This window comes from Pongo pygmaeus, chromosome 23 (genome assembly GCF_028885625.2).
Source record: "Pongo pygmaeus isolate AG05252 chromosome 23, NHGRI_mPonPyg2-v2.0_pri, whole genome shotgun sequence".
In the NCBI taxonomy this organism is placed as follows: Eukaryota; Metazoa; Chordata; class Mammalia; order Primates; family Hominidae; genus Pongo; species Pongo pygmaeus.
Window position 1 is genome coordinate 11,988,253 of NC_085931.1, and position 18,307 is coordinate 12,006,559.

The window sequence follows — 18,307 nt, forward strand, 5'->3', positions numbered from 1 at the left end:
CATTCCATTCCATTCCATTCCACATTCCATTCAACATTCCATTACCTTCCATTACACATTCCATTTCATTCCATTCCACATTCCATTAAACGTTCCATTCCACGTTCCATTCCACTTTCCATTCCATTCCATTCCACATACTATACCATTCCAGTCAATTTCATTCCAGATTCCATTCCATTACATTCCACATTCCATTACATTCCACATTCCATTCCTTTCATTTCCACATTCCATTCCTTTCCAATCCACATTATATTCCACATAACGTTCCGTGTTCCATTCCACATTCCATTCCATTCCATTACACATTCCATTCCATTTCATTCCATTCCACATTCCGTAACATTCCATTCATTTCTACATTCTATTCCACTCCACTCCACATTCCATTCCATTTCAATCAACATTCCATACCATTCCACTCAATAAGACATTCTATTCCATTCCATTCCACATTCCATTTCATTCCATTCCACATTGCATTCCACGTTCCATTCCACTTTCCATTCCATTCCATTCCACATTCCATACCATTCCAGTCAATTTCATTCCAGATTCCATTCCATTCCATTCCACATTCCATTCCTTTCATTTCCACATTCCATTCTTTTCCAATCCACATTATATTCCACATAACATTCCGTGTTCCATTCCACATTCCATTCCACGTTCCATACCATGTTCCATTCTATTCCATTCCACGTTCCATTCCATTCCATTCCACGTTCCATTCCACATTCCATTCCATGCTCCATTCCGCACTCCATTACACGTTCCACTCCAAGTTCCATTCCAATTTCCATTCCACGTTCCATTCCATTCCATTCCGCGTTCTGTTCCACATTACATTCCATTCCATTCCACATTCCATTCCGTTCCATTCCACATTCCATTCCGCAATCCTTTCCACATTCCATTCCAGATTCCATTACATTCCATTCCACATTGCATTCCACATTCCAAGAATGGAATGGAATGGAATATGGAATGTAATGTGTAATGGATTCCATTCCGTGTTCCATTCCAATTTGCACTCCATTCCAGACCACATTCCATTCCACATCCTATTCCATTCCATTCCACATTCCATTCCACATTCCATTCCACTTTCCATTCCATTGCATTCCAGATTCCATTCCACATTCCAATCCATTACATTCAAATTCCCATTCCACATTGCATTCCACAATCCATTCCATATTCCATTCCATTCCATTCCACGTTCCACTCCTCTTTCCATTCCATTCCATTCCACGTTCCATTCCACATTCCATTGCCAATTTCATTGCACTTTCCATTCCACGTTCCATTCCACTTTCCATTCCATGTTCCATTCCACGTTCCATTCCATTCCATTCCCCATTCCATTCCACTTTCCATTCCACATTCCATTCCACGATGCTTTCCATATTCCATTCCACGTTCCATTCCAATTTCCATTCCAAGTTCCATTTCACGTTCCATGGAATTCCACTCCACATTCATTCCATTCCATTCCACGATACATTCTGCATTCCATTCCATACTGCATTACACATTCCATTACATTCCATTCTACATTGCATTCCACATTCCATTCCACGTTCCATTGCATTCCATTCCACATTCCTTTCCACATTGCATTCCATTCCAGTCTACATTACATTCCACATTCCATTCAATTCCATTCCACATTCCAATCCATTCCATTTCACATTCCATTACACATTCCATTCCACATTCCATTCCATTCCATTCCAGATTCCATTCCACATTACAATCCATTCCATAACACGTTCCATTACAATTTCCATTCCTCAATCCATTCCACATTCCATTCCACGTTCCATTGCATTCCATTCCACATTCCATTCCACTTTCCATTCCATTCCATTAGACGATCCATTGTACATTCCATTGCCCATACCATTCCACGTTCCATTCCACATTCCATTCCACATTCCGTTCCACATTCCATTCCACCTTCCATTCCATTCCATTCCCTATTCCATTCCACGTTCCATTCCACTTCCCATTCCACATTGCATTCCATTCCACTCCCCCTTACATTCCACCTTCTATTCAGTTTCTTTCACTTTCCATTCCAAATTCCATTCCACATTCCATTCCACATTCCATTCCACATTCCATTCCATTCCATTCCACATTCCATATCATTCCATTCTATTCCATTCCACAATCCATTCCATTCCTTTCCACATTGCATTCCACATTGCATTCCATTCCATTCCACATTCCATTCCATTCCATTCCACTTTCCCTTCCACGGTACATTCCACATTGCTTTCCTCATTCCATTCCACTTTCTATTTCACATTCCATTCCACGTTCCATTTCATTCAATTCCACGTTCCATTCCACATGCCATTCCATTATATTCCACATTCCATTCCACATTCCATTCAACATTCCACTCCACGTTCCTTTCCATTCATTTCCACATTCCATTCCACATTCCATTTCATTCCATTCCGATTTGCATTTCAAATTCTATTCCATTTCATTATAAATTACTTTGCACATTCCCCTCTATTCCATTCCAGCCTCCATTCCACGTGGTATTGCATTCCATTCCACGTTACTTCCCACGTTCCATTCAATATTCCATTTCACACTCCATTCCACATTACTTTCTATGCAATTTCACGTTCCATTCCATGCTAAATTCCACATTCCATTCCACACTACATTCCACATTCCATTCCACATACCATTCCACGTTCCATTCTACGATCCATTCCACGTTCCATTCCACGTTGCATTCCATTCCATTTCGCGTTCCATTTCACATTCCATTCCATCTTCTAGTTCACATTTCCTCCCACATTCCATTCCATTCTACATTCCGTTCCACCTTACATTCCACATTCCATTCCATACAATTTCTCATTCCATTACACATTCCATTCCACATTTTCTTCCACATTTCATTCCGCATTCCATTCCACATTCCATTCCATTCCATTCCACATTCCATACCACATTCCATTCCATTGCATTCTATTCCATTCAACTCCACATTGCACTCCATTCCGTTCCATTCCGCATTCCATTCCTTTCCATTGCACATTCCATTCCATTCATTTCCCCATTTCATTGCATTCCATTGCATTTCATTACACATATTATTCCATTCCACATTCCATTCCACATTAAATTCCACGTTCCATTCCACGTTCCGTTCCATTCCATGCCACTTTCTATTCCATTCCAATTCACATTCCATTCCATTTCATTCCACATTCCATTCCATTCTATTCCACATTCCTCTCCACGTTTGATTACATTCCATTCCACATTCCATTCCACATTCCGTTGCATTCCTTTTCATTCCATTCCATTCCATTCCAGTCCACATTCCAGTCCATTCCATTCCATTCCACATTCCATAGTCCATTCCATATTCCATTCCACATACCATTGCCTTCCATTTCATTCCACGTTCCATTCCTCATTCCATTCCTTATTCCATTCCACATTCCACTCCACATTCCATTCTAATTCCACTGCATTTCATTCCACATTCCATTCCACATTCCTTTGCGTTCCAATTCACATGCCATTCCACGTTCCATTCCATTCCATGCCATTCCATTCCACATTCCATTCCACATTCCATTCCGCAGCGCATTCCTTTCCATTCCACATTCCATTCCATTCCAATCCACTTTCCATTCCTCATTTCCTTCCAATGCTTTCCACATTCCATTCCACATTCCATTCCATTCCATTCCACATTCTATTCCATTCCATTCCATTCCATTCCATTCCACTTTCCTTTCCATTTACCATAGAAATGCATTCCACATCCCATTCCATTCCATTCCACGTTCAATTCCATTCCAATCCACAATTAATTCCACATTTCCTTCCATTCCATTCCACATTCCTTTCCACAATCTATTCCGCATTAATTTCCATTACATTCCATTCTATTCCATTCCACGTTCCATTCCACATTCCATTCCATTCCATTCCACGTTCCTTTCCACACTCAATTCCACATTCCATTCCACATTCCAATCCTTTCCATTCCACATTCCATTCCTTTCCAATCCACATTCCATTCCACATTTCATTCCAATGCTTTCAACATTCCACTCCGCATTCCATTCCATTCCATTCCATTCCATTCCACTTTCCATTCCAATTGTCATAGAATTCCATTCCACATTCCATTCCATTCCATTCCACATTGCATTCCATTCCAATCCACAATTCGTTCCACATTTCCTTCCATTCCGTTCCACATTCCATTCCACATTCCTTTCCACAATCTATTCCACATTCATTTCCATTCCATTATATTCTATTCCATTCCATGTTCCATTCCAAATTCCATTCCATTCCTTTCCATGTTCCATTGCACATTCCATTCCATTCCATTCCACTTACCTTTCCACACTGAATTCCACATTCCATTCCACGTTCCATTCCGTTCCACTCCACATTCCATTCCACGTTCCATTCCTTTCCATTCCACATTCCATTCTACATTCCATCTCACGTTCAATTCCACATTTAATTACCCGTTAAATTCCACGTTACATTCCACATTCAATTGCATTCATTTAACGTTCCATTCCCATTCCATTCCATTCCATTCCAAATTCCATTCCATATTCCTTTCCACGTTGCATTCCATTCCATTCCACGTTCCATTCCACGTTCCTTTCCATTCCATTCCACGTTCCATTCCACATTCTATTGCATTCCATTCCGAGTTCAATTCCATACTCCATTCAATTCCATTCCACATTCCATTACACCTTCCATTCAATTTTCCATTCCAAGTTCCATTCGATTTCATTCCATGTTCCATTCCATATTGCATTCCTTTCCATTGCACTTTCCATTCCACATTCCATTCCACATTACATTGCGTTCCATTCCACATTCCATTCCATTCCATCCCATTCCACATTCCATTCCATCCCATTCCACATTCCATTCCACATTCCATTCCACATTCCATTCCATTCCATTCCAAATTCCATTCCATTCATTTATTGCATTCCATTCCATTCCACTGCACGTACCATTACATTCCACATTCCATTCCACATTCCTTTCCACGTTCCATTCTACGTTCCATTCCATTACATTCCACATTCCATTTCATACCATTCCACATTCCATTCCACATTCCATTTATTCCATTCCACTTTCCATTCTATTCTATTCCAAATTCCATTCCACATTTGATTCCTTTCCATTCAATATTCGTTTCCACATTCCAGTCCATTGCATTCCATTACACGTTCCTTTCCACATTCCATTCCACATTCCATTATACATTCTATTGCATTCCATTCCACATTGCATTCCACATTCCACTCCATTCCTTTCCACAATCCTTTTGACATTCCATTCCATTCCATTCCATTCCTCATTCCTTTCCCCATTCCACATTCCATTCCGCAGTCCATTCCATTCCATTTAACATTCCGTTCCATCAATTCCACATTCCCTTCCACATTCCATTCTATTCCATTCCATTCCAGATTCCAATGCATTCATTCAACATTCCATTCCAAATTCCATTCCATTCCATTCGATTCCACTTTCCAATACATTACGTTCTACTTTCCTTTCAATTACATTCCACATTCCTTTCCATTTCGTTGCACATTCCATTCCATTCCATTCGTCATTCCATTCCGCATTCCGTTACAGAATCCATTGCATTCCATTTCACATTCCATTCCACATTCCTTTCCACATTCCATTCCAAATTCCATTCCATTCCATTCCACATTCAATTGCAGATTACATTCCATTCCTTTTAATACCACATTCCATTACACATTCCATTCCACATTCCATTCCATTCCCCTCCACATTCCATTCCACATTCCATTACATTCTTTTCCATTTCACATTGCATTCCACATTCCTTTCCACATTCCATTCCATTCCATTCCACATTCCATTGCACGTTCCATTCCACATTCCATTCCACATTCCATTCCACAGTTCATTCCGTTCCATTCCACATTCCATTCCACATTCCATTCCAAATTCCATTCCATATTCCATTTCACATTCCATTGCATTCCATTCCACATTCCATTACACAATCCATTCCATTCAATTCCACATTTCATTCCACATTCCGTTACATTCCATTCCACATTCCATTCCACGTTCCATTACAGTTTCCATTCCACATGGTATTCCACGTTCCTTTCCATTCCATTCCTTTCCACGTTCCATTCCATTCCATTCCACCTTCCTTTTCAACCAGTACCATATTCCATTTCACATTCTCTTCCACATTCTATTTCACTTTCCATTCCATTCCACGACACATTCCGTTCCATTCCATTCCTCATTCCAGTAAATTCAATTCCGTATTCCATTCCATAGTCCATTCCACATTCCATTCCATTCCATTTCCCTTTCCATTCCATTCATTTCAACATTCCATTCCACATTCCTCTCCATTCCATTCTACTTTCCATTCCATTCCATTCCACATTCCATTCCATTCTACTTTCCATTCCATTCCAATCCGCATTCCATTCCATTTCATTCCACATTCCATTCTATTCAATTCCACATTCCATTCTATTCCATTACACAATCTATTCCACATTCCATTCCACATTCCATTCCATGTTCCATTCCATTCCATTCCACATTTCAATCCATTCCATTCCACTTTCCATTCCACATTTCATTCCATTGCATTCCGCATTCCATTTCAAACCACATTCAACTCCATTCCATTCCATTCCACATTCCATTCCTCATCGCATTCCATGTTGCATTACACGTCCCATTACACGTTTCTTTCCTTTCCATTCCACATTCCATTCCATTCCATTCGACATTCCATTCCATTCCATTCGACATTACATTCCACGTTCAATTCCACGTTCAAATTCATGTTCCATTACATTCCATTCCACATTCCTTGCCTTTCCATTACAGATTACATTCAACATTCCGTTCCACTTTTTATTCAACATTCCTTTCCACATTCCAACCCATTCCATTCCACGTTACATTCCACATTCCATTCCACATTCCATTCCACGTTCCTTTCCATTCCATTCCACATTCCATTTCACTTTCCATTCCATTCCACTCCACGTTCCATTCCACATTCCATTGCAGATTCCATTCCACATTCCATTCCACATTCCATTCAACGTTCCTTTGCCTCTTCCATTCCACGTTCCGTTCCATTCCATTCTACATTCCATTACACATTCCATTCCTTTCCATTACACATTCCATTACCAGGTTCAATTCCACATTACTTTCCATTCCATTCCACGTACCATTCCATATTCCATTCCATTCTATTCTACGTTGCATTCCACATTTTATTCCATTCTTTCCACAATCCTTTCCACATTCCATTCCAAGTTCCATTCCACATTCCATTTCATTCATTTCCAGGATACATTTCACATTCCATTCTATTCCATTCCACGTTCCATTTCACATTCCATTGCATTCCATTCCACTATCCATTCCACATTCCGTTGCACATTGCATTCCACATTCCATTCCAATCCTTAACACGTTCCATTCCACTTTCCATTCCATTCCGTTCCATTCCACATGCCAATCCACATTCCATTCCACATTCCCTTACGCATTCCATTCCACATTCCATTCCATTCCACATTCCATTCCATTCCATTCCACATTCTATTCTACATTCCGTTCCACTTTCCATTCCACATTCCCTTCCACATTCCATTGCATTCCAGTCCACATTCCATTCAATATTCCTTTCCATTCAATTCCACATTCTATTCCACATTGCATTCCACATTCCATTCCATTCCATTCCACATTCCATTCCACATTCCATTCCATTCCATTCCGGTCCACATTCCATTCAATATTCCATTCCATTCAATTCCACATTCTATTCCACATTGCATTCCACATTCCATTCCATTCCATTCCACATTCCATTCCACATTCTATTCCATTCCTTTCCACATTGCAGTCCACATTCCATTCCACATTCCCTTCCTCGTTCCACTCCATTCAATTCCACATTCCATTCCAAATTCCATTTCGTTCCATTCCACATTCCATTCCACATACCATTCCACATTAACTTCCATATTCCATAGCATTCCATTCCACATTCCATTCCACTTTCCTTTCCATTACATCCACGTTACATTTCACATTCTATGACACATTCCCTTATGCATTCCATTCAACATTCCATTCCACATTCCCTTCACGTTCCATTCCATTCCATTCCACATTCCATTCAATTCCTCTCCACATTCCATTCCACTTTCCAATCCTTTCAATTCCACATTCCATTCCACATTCGTTCACATTCCTTTGCACATTCCATTCCATTCCACTCCACATTCCATTCCACATTCCATTCCACGTTCTATTCCATTCCATTCCACATTTCATTTCACGTTCCATTCCACGTTCTATTCCACGTTCCATTTGACGTTCCATTCCATTCAGTTCCACGTTCCATTCCAAATTCCATTCCACATTCCATTCCATTCCATAACATTCCACTCCACGTTCCATTCCATTCCATTCCACATTCCATTACATCCCTTTCCACATTCCATTCCCTTCATTTCCACATTCCATTCCACATTCCAATCCGCTTTCTATTCCACATTCCGTTCCACAATCCAATACACTTTCCATTCCATTCCATTCCACTTTCCATTCCACGATCCATTCCACATTCCATTCCACGTTCCATTCCACTCCATTCCATGTTCCATTCCACGTTCCATTCCACTAAATTCCACTTTCCATTCCACATTCCATTCCACTTTCCATTCCATGTGGCATTCCACTTTCCAATCCACGTTTCATTCCAAGTTCCATTCCATGTTCCGTTCCATTCCATTAAACTTTCCATTCTACATTCCATTCCACATTCCATTCTACATTGCATTACCTTCCATTCCACATTCCATACCACTTTATGTTTCACATTCCATTCCACAATCCATTACATTCCATTCTATTTTCCATTCCACATTCCATTCCACATTCCATTGCATTCTATTCCACATTCCATTCCACATTCCTTTCCACATTCCATTCCACATTCCTTTCCATTACTTTCCATTCCACATTCCATTCCACATTCCATTCCACATTCCATTCCATTCCGTTCCACTTTACATTCCACTTTCCACTCCACATTTTATTCCATGTTCCTTTCCGTTCCATTCCACATTCCATTCCACATTCCATTCCACGTTCCTTTCCGTTCCATTCCACGTTCCATTCCACTTTCCTTTCCATTCCATTCCACGTTCCATTCTACGTTGCATTGCACATTCCCTTCCACATTCCATTCAGCGTTAAATTCCATGTTCCATTCCACGTTCTGTTCCATTCCATTCCATGTTCCATTTCACATTCCATTCCATTCCATTCCAACATCCATTCCACATTCCATTCCCAGATTCCATTGCACATTCCATTGCACTCCATTCCACGTTCCATTCCACATTCCATTCAGCGTTAAATTCCATGTTCCATTCCACGTTCTGTTCCATTCCATTCCATGTTCCATTACACATTCCATTCCATTCCATTCCACCATCCATTCCACATTCCATTCCATGTTCCATTACACATTCCATTCCATTCCATTCCACCATCCATTCCACATTCCATTCCCAGTTTCCATTGCACATTCCATTGCACTCCATTCCACGTTCCATTCCACATTCCATTCCATTCTATTCTACGTTGCATTCCACATTCTATTCCATTCCATTCCGCAATTCATTCCACATTCCATTCCACGTTCCATACCACATTCTATTTCATTACATTCCATGATACATTCCACATTCCATTCCGTTCCATAACACGTTCCATTCCACTTTCCATTCCATATTCCTTTCCAGATTCCATTCCGTTCAGTTCCACATGCCTCTCCACAATCCATTCCTCATTCTATTCTGCATTGAAGTCCACATTCCATTCCATTCCATTCCACATTCTATTCCACTTTCCCTTCCACATTCCATTCCACATTCCATTCCACATTCCATTCCACATTCCATTTCATTCTGTTCCACATTTCATTCAACATTCCGTTCCATTGCATTCAACATTCTATTCCACATTCAATTCCAAATTCCGTTCCCTTTCATACCACTTTCCATTCCATTGCATGCCACGTTCCATTCCATTCCTTTCCACATTCTATTACACATTCCATTGCATTTCATTCAATAGTCCATTCCACATTCCATTCCATTCCATTCCACATTCGATTGCACATTCCGTTTCACATTCCCTTCCACATGCAATTACATTGCTATCCACTTTCCATTTCATTCCTTTCCACGTTCCATTTCATTCCATTCTACGTTCCAATTCATTGCATTTCAAATTCCATTCCGCATTCCATTTCACATTCCATTCCATTCCTTTCCACTGCATTCCACATTGCATTCCATTCCAATCCACATTCCATTCCATTCCATTCCACATTGTATTCCATTCCACGTTCAAATCCCTTCCGATCCACCTTTCATTCAATTCCATTCCACATTCCATTCCACTTTCCATTCCTTTAAATTTAATTCCACATTCCATTCCACTCCATTCCACATTGCATTCCACATTCCATTCCACATTCCATTCCATTTTATTGCACATTCCATTCCATCCCATTCCATTCCATTCCATTCCACATTCCATTTCATTCAATTCTATGTTCCATTCCATTCCACATTCCATTCCATTCCAGTCCTCATTCCATCCCATTCCATTCCACATTCCATTCCATTCCAGTCCACTTTCCATTACATTCCTTTCCACATTACATTCCATTCTATTCCACATTCTATTCCAACTTCCCTTCCATTCCATTCTATTCCTCATTCCATTCCATTCCATTCTATACCACGTTCCATTCCATTCCATTCTATTCCACATTCTATTCCTCTCCAATACACATTTCAATCTATTCCATTCCACATCCCATTCCACATTCCATTCCACGTTCCACTCCACAATCCATTGCATTCCATTCCACATTCCATTCCATTCCTTTCCGCATTCCATTCCACATTCCATTCCATTCCATTCCACATTCCATTCCATTCCATTCGACCTTCCATTCCACATTCCTTTCCACATTAAATTCTATTCCACATTCCATTCCACATTCCTTTCAACATTCCATTCCTTTCCATTCCACATACCATTCCACATTGCATTCCATTCCATTCCACATTCCATTCCATTCCATTCCACATTCCACGTTCCGTTCCACGTTCCTTTCCATGTTCCATTCCATTCAATTCCACCTTCCACTTCTCATTCCATTCCATTCCTTTCCATTCCACATTCCATTCCTTTCCATTTCACTTTCCATTCCACATTGCATTCAACATTCCATTCCATTCCTCATTCCATTGCATTCTATTCCACATTCCATTGCGCATTCCATTCCAATCCAAATTCCATTCCATTCCATTCCATATTGCATTAGACATTCCATTCCATTCCATTCCACATTCCATTCCATTCCGTTCCACATTGCATTCCATTCCACATTCCATTCCGTTCCAAATTCCATTCCATTCCATTGCATTCCAAATTCCATTGCATTCCATTCCATTCAATTGCACTTTCCATTTCACATTCCATTCCATTCAATTGCACATTCCATTCCCTTCCATTCCAAATATCATTCCATACCATTCCAATCCATTCCACGCCACATTCCATTATAATCCATTCCATTTCACCTTCCACTCCATTCCATATTCCATTCCACATTCCATTTCTTTCCACATTCCATTCCATTCCATTCCACGTTCCATTCCATTCCATTCCACATTCCATTCAATTTCATTCCATTCGACATTCCATTCCTTTCCATTCCATTGTACATTACTTTCCATATTCCATTCCATTCCATTCCACCTTCCACTCCACATTTCATTTCACATTCCATTCCTTTCCATTCCAGATTCCTTTCCACATTCCATTCCATTCCATTCCATTCCTCATTCATTCCACAATCCATTCCACTCCATTCCACATGATATACCACATTCCATTCCATTCCACATTCCAATCCATTTCATTCTACATTCCGTACCACATTCCATTCCATTCCATTCCACATTCCATTTGATTACATTCCACATTCAATTCCACATTCCTTTCCACTTTCCATTCCATTCAATTCCACGTTCCGTTCCACGTTCCCTTAGGCATTCCATTCCACGTTCCATTCCATTCCATTCTAATTTCCATTCCAAGTTCTATTCCATTCCATTTCACTTTCCATTCCATTGTATTCCACATTCCATTCCATTCCATTCCAGATTTCATTCCATTCCATTCCATGTTCCATTCTATTCCATTCCACGTTACCTTCCACTTCCATTCCACATTCCATTCCTCGTTCTTTTCCTTTCAATTCCACGTTCCATTCCATTCAATTCCACATTCTGTTTCATTCCGTTCCACGTTACATTCCACATTCCATTGGACATTCCATTCCACATTCTATTCCATTCCTTTCCACATTCCATTCTATTCAATTCCACGTTCCATTCCATTCCTTTTCTTTCCACATTCCTTACCATGCCATTCCCTTCCACATTTCATTCTTTCCATTTCACATTCCATTTCATTCCATTCCACACTGTGTTCCTTTTGATTCCACATTCCATTCCATTCCATTCCATTCCCTTCCACATTCCTTTCCACATTCTATTCCCTTCCATTCCACATTCCATTCCATTCCATTCCACATTCCATTTTACGTTCCATTCCACTTTCCATCCCACGTTCCATTGCATTCCATTTGGCATTCCATAACCTTCCTTTCCATTCCTTTCCTGATTCCTTTCCATTCTACTCTACTTTCTATTCCACTTTCCATTCCATTCCTTTCCACATTCCATTCCACATTCCGTTCCATGCCATTGAACTTTCCATTACTTTGAATTCCACATTTCATTCCACATTCCATTCCACGTTCCATTCCATTCCATTCCACATTGCATTCCACGTTCCATTTCACTTTCCATTGAATTCCATTCCGCGTTCCATACCACATTCCATTCCATTCCATTCCAAGTTCCATTCCACATTCCATTCCTCTTTCCATTCCATGCTCTATTCCACATTCCATTCCATGTTCAATTCGAGATTCCATTCCAAGTTATACTCCAGGTTCCATTCCATTCCATTCCACCTTCCACTCCACATTGCATTCCACATTCCATTCCACATTACATTCCACATTCCATTACATTTCATTCCACATTCCATTTCACATGCCATTCCGTTCCATTCCACGTTGCATTCCACAATCCATTCCACATCACATTCCATTCCATTCCACATTCCACTCCACATTCCATTACACGTTCAATTCGATTTCATTCCACATTCCATTCCACATTGCATTCGATTCCAGTCCACATTCTAATTGACATTCCAGTTCATTCCATTCCACATTCGATTCCATTCCCGTCCACATTCCATTCCACATTCCATTCCACCTTTCATTCCATTCCATTCCACGTAACACTACACCTTCCATTCCACAATCAATTCCATATTCCACTCCATTCCATTCTGCATTTCATTCCATACTGCATTCCATTCCTCTCCACATTCCATTCCACATTCAATTACATACCATTCCACACCCATTCCACTCAATTCCACGTTCCATTCCATTCCAATCCACTTTCCGTTCCACATTCCATTCCACATTCTACTCCTCATTCCTGTCCACATTCCATTACACATTCCATTCTATGTTCCATTCGACATTCCATTGCATCCCATTCCACGTTCCATTCCACATTCCATTCCATTCCGTTTCATTTTCGATTCCATTCAATTCCACCTTCCATTCCATTCCATTAGACATTCAATTCCATACAATTCCGAATTCCATTCCATACCATTCCTTTCCACATTCAATTAAATTCCATTTCACATTCCCTTCCACATTCCATACCATTCCTTTCCACATTCAATTAAATTCCATTTGACATTCCCTTCCACATTCCATTCCATTCCTTTTCATTCCATTACATTCCATTCCATTCCACATTCCAGTCCATTCCATTCCATTCTACATTCCATTCCACAGTCCATTCCACATTCCATTCTGCATTCCATTGCATTCCATTGCACATTCCATTCCATTCTATTCCATTCCATTCCATTTCACATTCCATTCCACATTCCATTCCCTTCTATTCCACATTCCATTCCATTCCATTCCACATTACATTCCACGTTACATTCCACTTTCCATTCCACGTTACATTCCACTTTCCATTCCACGTTCCATTCCATTCCATTCCATTCCTTTCCTTTACACATTCCATTCCACATTCCATTCCCTTCCATTCCACATTCCATTCCGTTCCATTCCACTTTCCATTCCACTTTCCTTTCCATGTTCCATTCCACGTTCCATTCCACGTTCCATCCCATGTTCCATTCCACGTTCCATCCCATACCATTCCATTCCATTCCATTCCATTCCACTTTCCATTCCACGTTCCATTCCATATTCCATTCCATGTTCCATCCCATACCATTCCATTCCATTCCATTCCATTCCATTCCATTCTATTCCATTCCAACCCATTGCACTCTGGATTCCTTTGCATTCCATTGCAAATTTTATTCGACATTCCATTCCATTCCATTCCACTTTCCGTTGCATTCCATTCCACATTCCATTCCACATTCAATTACTTTCCATTCCACATTCCATTCCACATTGTGTTGCATTTCACTCCACATGTTATTCCACATTCCATTCCACATGCCATTCCAATCCATTCCACGTTCCATTTCATTTTCCATTCCACAGTCTATTCCACATTCCATAACACGTTCCACTCCATTCCTTTCCATGCTCCACTCCACTTTCCATTCCTTTCCATTCTACGTTCCCTTCCACATTCCATTGCACATTCCCTTCCACGTTCCATTCCATTACATTCCGTTCCACATTCCATTCCACTCCATTCTACATTCCATTTCACAATCCATTCCATTACATTTCATTCCATTCTACGTTCAATTCCACATTCCATTCCACATTCCGTTTCACATTCCATTCCGTCCCATTGCACATTCCATTCCACTTTCCTTTGCCCATTCAATTGCACAATCCATTCTACATTGCATTACACATTCCATTCCACATTCCATTCCACATTCCATTCCACATTACTTTCTATATTCCAGTCCACATTTCATTCCATTCAATTCCACGTTCCATTGCACGTTAGATTGCACAATCTATTCCACGTTCCTTTCCATTCCATTCCAAGTTCCATTCCACTTTCCATTCCATTCCATTCCACGTTCCATTGCATTCCACTCCAATTTCCATTCCATTCCATTCCCCATTCCATTCCACTCTTTTCCACTTTCCATTCCACATTCCATTCCACTTTCCATTCCACATTCATTCCACGTTCCTTTCCGTTCCATTCCACTTTCCATTCCATTCCTTTCCACGTTCCATTCCATTCCATTCCACTTTCCATTCCATTCAATTCCACATTTCTTTCCATTCCTCTTCACTTTCCATTCCACATTCCATTCCACATGTCTTTCCGCATTCCATTGCACATTCCATTCCACATTTCATTCCACATTCTATTCCACATTCCATTGCACATTCCATTCCACATTCCATTCCACATTCCATTCCATTCCATTCCACATACCATTCCACTTTCCATTCCACGATAAATTCCACTTTCCATTCCACATTCCATTCCATTCCATTCGACTTTCCATTCCATTCCATTCCACGTTCCATTCCATGTTCCATTCCACATTCCATTACATTACATTCCTCTTTCCATTGCTTTCCACGTTCTAGTAAATGTTCCATTCCACATTCCATTCCATTACATTCCACTTTCCGTTCCATTCCACGTTCCATTTCACTCCATTACACGTTCCATTCCTTTGCATTACACATTCCATTCCATTCCATTCCACTTTTCATTCCATTCAATTCCACATTCCATTCTAATCCATTCCATTCCATTGCACTACTTTCCTTTCCATCTTCCATTCAATACCTTTCCTCATTCCATTCCTTTCCATTCCATTCCATATTCCATTCCATTCCATAATCCATTCCATTCCATTCCATTCCATATTCCATTCCATTCCGTTCATTCCATATTCCATTGCATTCCATTCCACATTCCATTCCTTTCCTTTCCTTTCCACATTCCAGTCTATTCCATTCCATTCCAGTCCACATTCCATACCATTCCATTCCATCCACATTAGATTCCGCATTCCATTCCACATTCCATTCTCTTCCATTCCACATTCCATGAATTTCCATTCCTCTTTCCATTAAACGTTCCATTCCACTTTCCATTCGACGTTCCATTCCATTCCATTCCACAATCCATACCATTCCATTCCATTCCATTCCTGACTCCTTTCCATTCTATTTCACATTCTATTCTACATTCCATTACATTCCGTTCCACATTCCATTCCACATTCCCTTCCACATAAAATTCCATTCCATTAGACATTCCATTCCTTTCCACTCCACATTTCATTCCACATTCCATGCCACCTTCCATTCCATTCCATTCCGCGTTCCATTCCACGTTGCAATCTACATTCCACTCCACTTTCCATTCCAAGTTACTTTCCACGTTCTACAACATGTTCCATTCCATTCCATTCCACGATCCATTCCACGTTCCATTCCACATTCCTTTGCATTCCCTTCCACATTCCATTACACATTCCCTTCCATTCCATTACACGTTCCATTGTATTGCATTTCAGGTTCCATTCCACATTCCATTCCACATTCCATTGCACATTCCATTCCATATTCCATTCCATTGCATTCCACATTCCATTCCATTTCATTCCACATTCCATTTCACATTCCATTCAATTCCTTTCCATTCCTCATTCCATTCCACTTTCCATTCAATTCCATTCCATTCCTCATTCCATTCCACATTCAATTCCATTCCATTCCTCATTCCATTCCAAGTTCCAGTCCATGGTCCACTCCACGTTCCATTCCATTCCATTCCACAATCCATTCCACGTTCCATTCCACATTCCATTCCATTACATTCCACCTTCCATTCCACTTTCCATTCCATTGCATTACACGTTCCATTGCATTCCATTCCAGATTCCATTTCACATTCCATTCCACATTGCATTCCAAAATCCTTTCCACATTCCATTCCATTCCATTCCACATTCCGTTCCGTTCCATTCCACGTTACATTACACATTCAATTCAACCTTCCATTCCACATTCCATTCCATTGCATTTAAAATTCGATTCCTTTCCATTCCACATTCTATTCCATTCCATTCCACATTCCATTCCGCTTTACATTCCATTTCATTCCACATTCTATTCCACATTTCATTCCATATTGCATTCCACATTCCCTTTCCGATTCCATTCCATTCCATTCCACATTCCATTCCACCTTCCATTCCTTTCCATTCCACATCTGATACCACATTCCATTCCACATTCCATTCCATTCCATTCCCCGTTGCATTCCATTCCACATTCCATTTCATTCCATTCCACGTTCCATTCTACTTTCCATTAGATGTTCCATTCCATTCCATTCCACATTCCATTCTACATTCCATTAGTTGTTCCATTCCACGTTCCTTTTCACGTTCCGTTTCTTTCCATTCCATAACAGTCCATATTCCATTCCATTGCATTCTATTCTATTCCACATTCCATTCCACATTCCATTACCTTCCATTGCACATTCTTTTCCGGTCCATTCCACATTCCATTCCATATTGCATTCCACGTCCTTTTTGGTGTTCCATTCCATTCCATTCCATTCCAGATTCCATCCCATTCCATTCCACATTCTATTCCACATTCCATTCCATTCTACTTTGCATTCCACATTCCATTCCATTGAATTCCACACTCCACTCCATTCCATTCCAAATCCCATTGCACTCCATTCCACGTTATATTCCACGTTATATACCACTTTGCATTTCACATTCCATTCCATTCCATTACAAATTCCATTGCATTCCATTCCATGTTCCATTCCACCCTCCCTTCCACATTCCATTCCATTCCATTACACATTCCATTCCATTGCATTCCACGTTTCATTCCACGTTCCATTCCATATTCCATTCCACATTCCAGTCCACGTTCCATTCTATTGCATTCCTCATTCCATTCCACTTTCCATTCCATTACATTTCACATTACATTCCTGATTCCATTTCCCATGGCATTCCACGTTCCATGCCA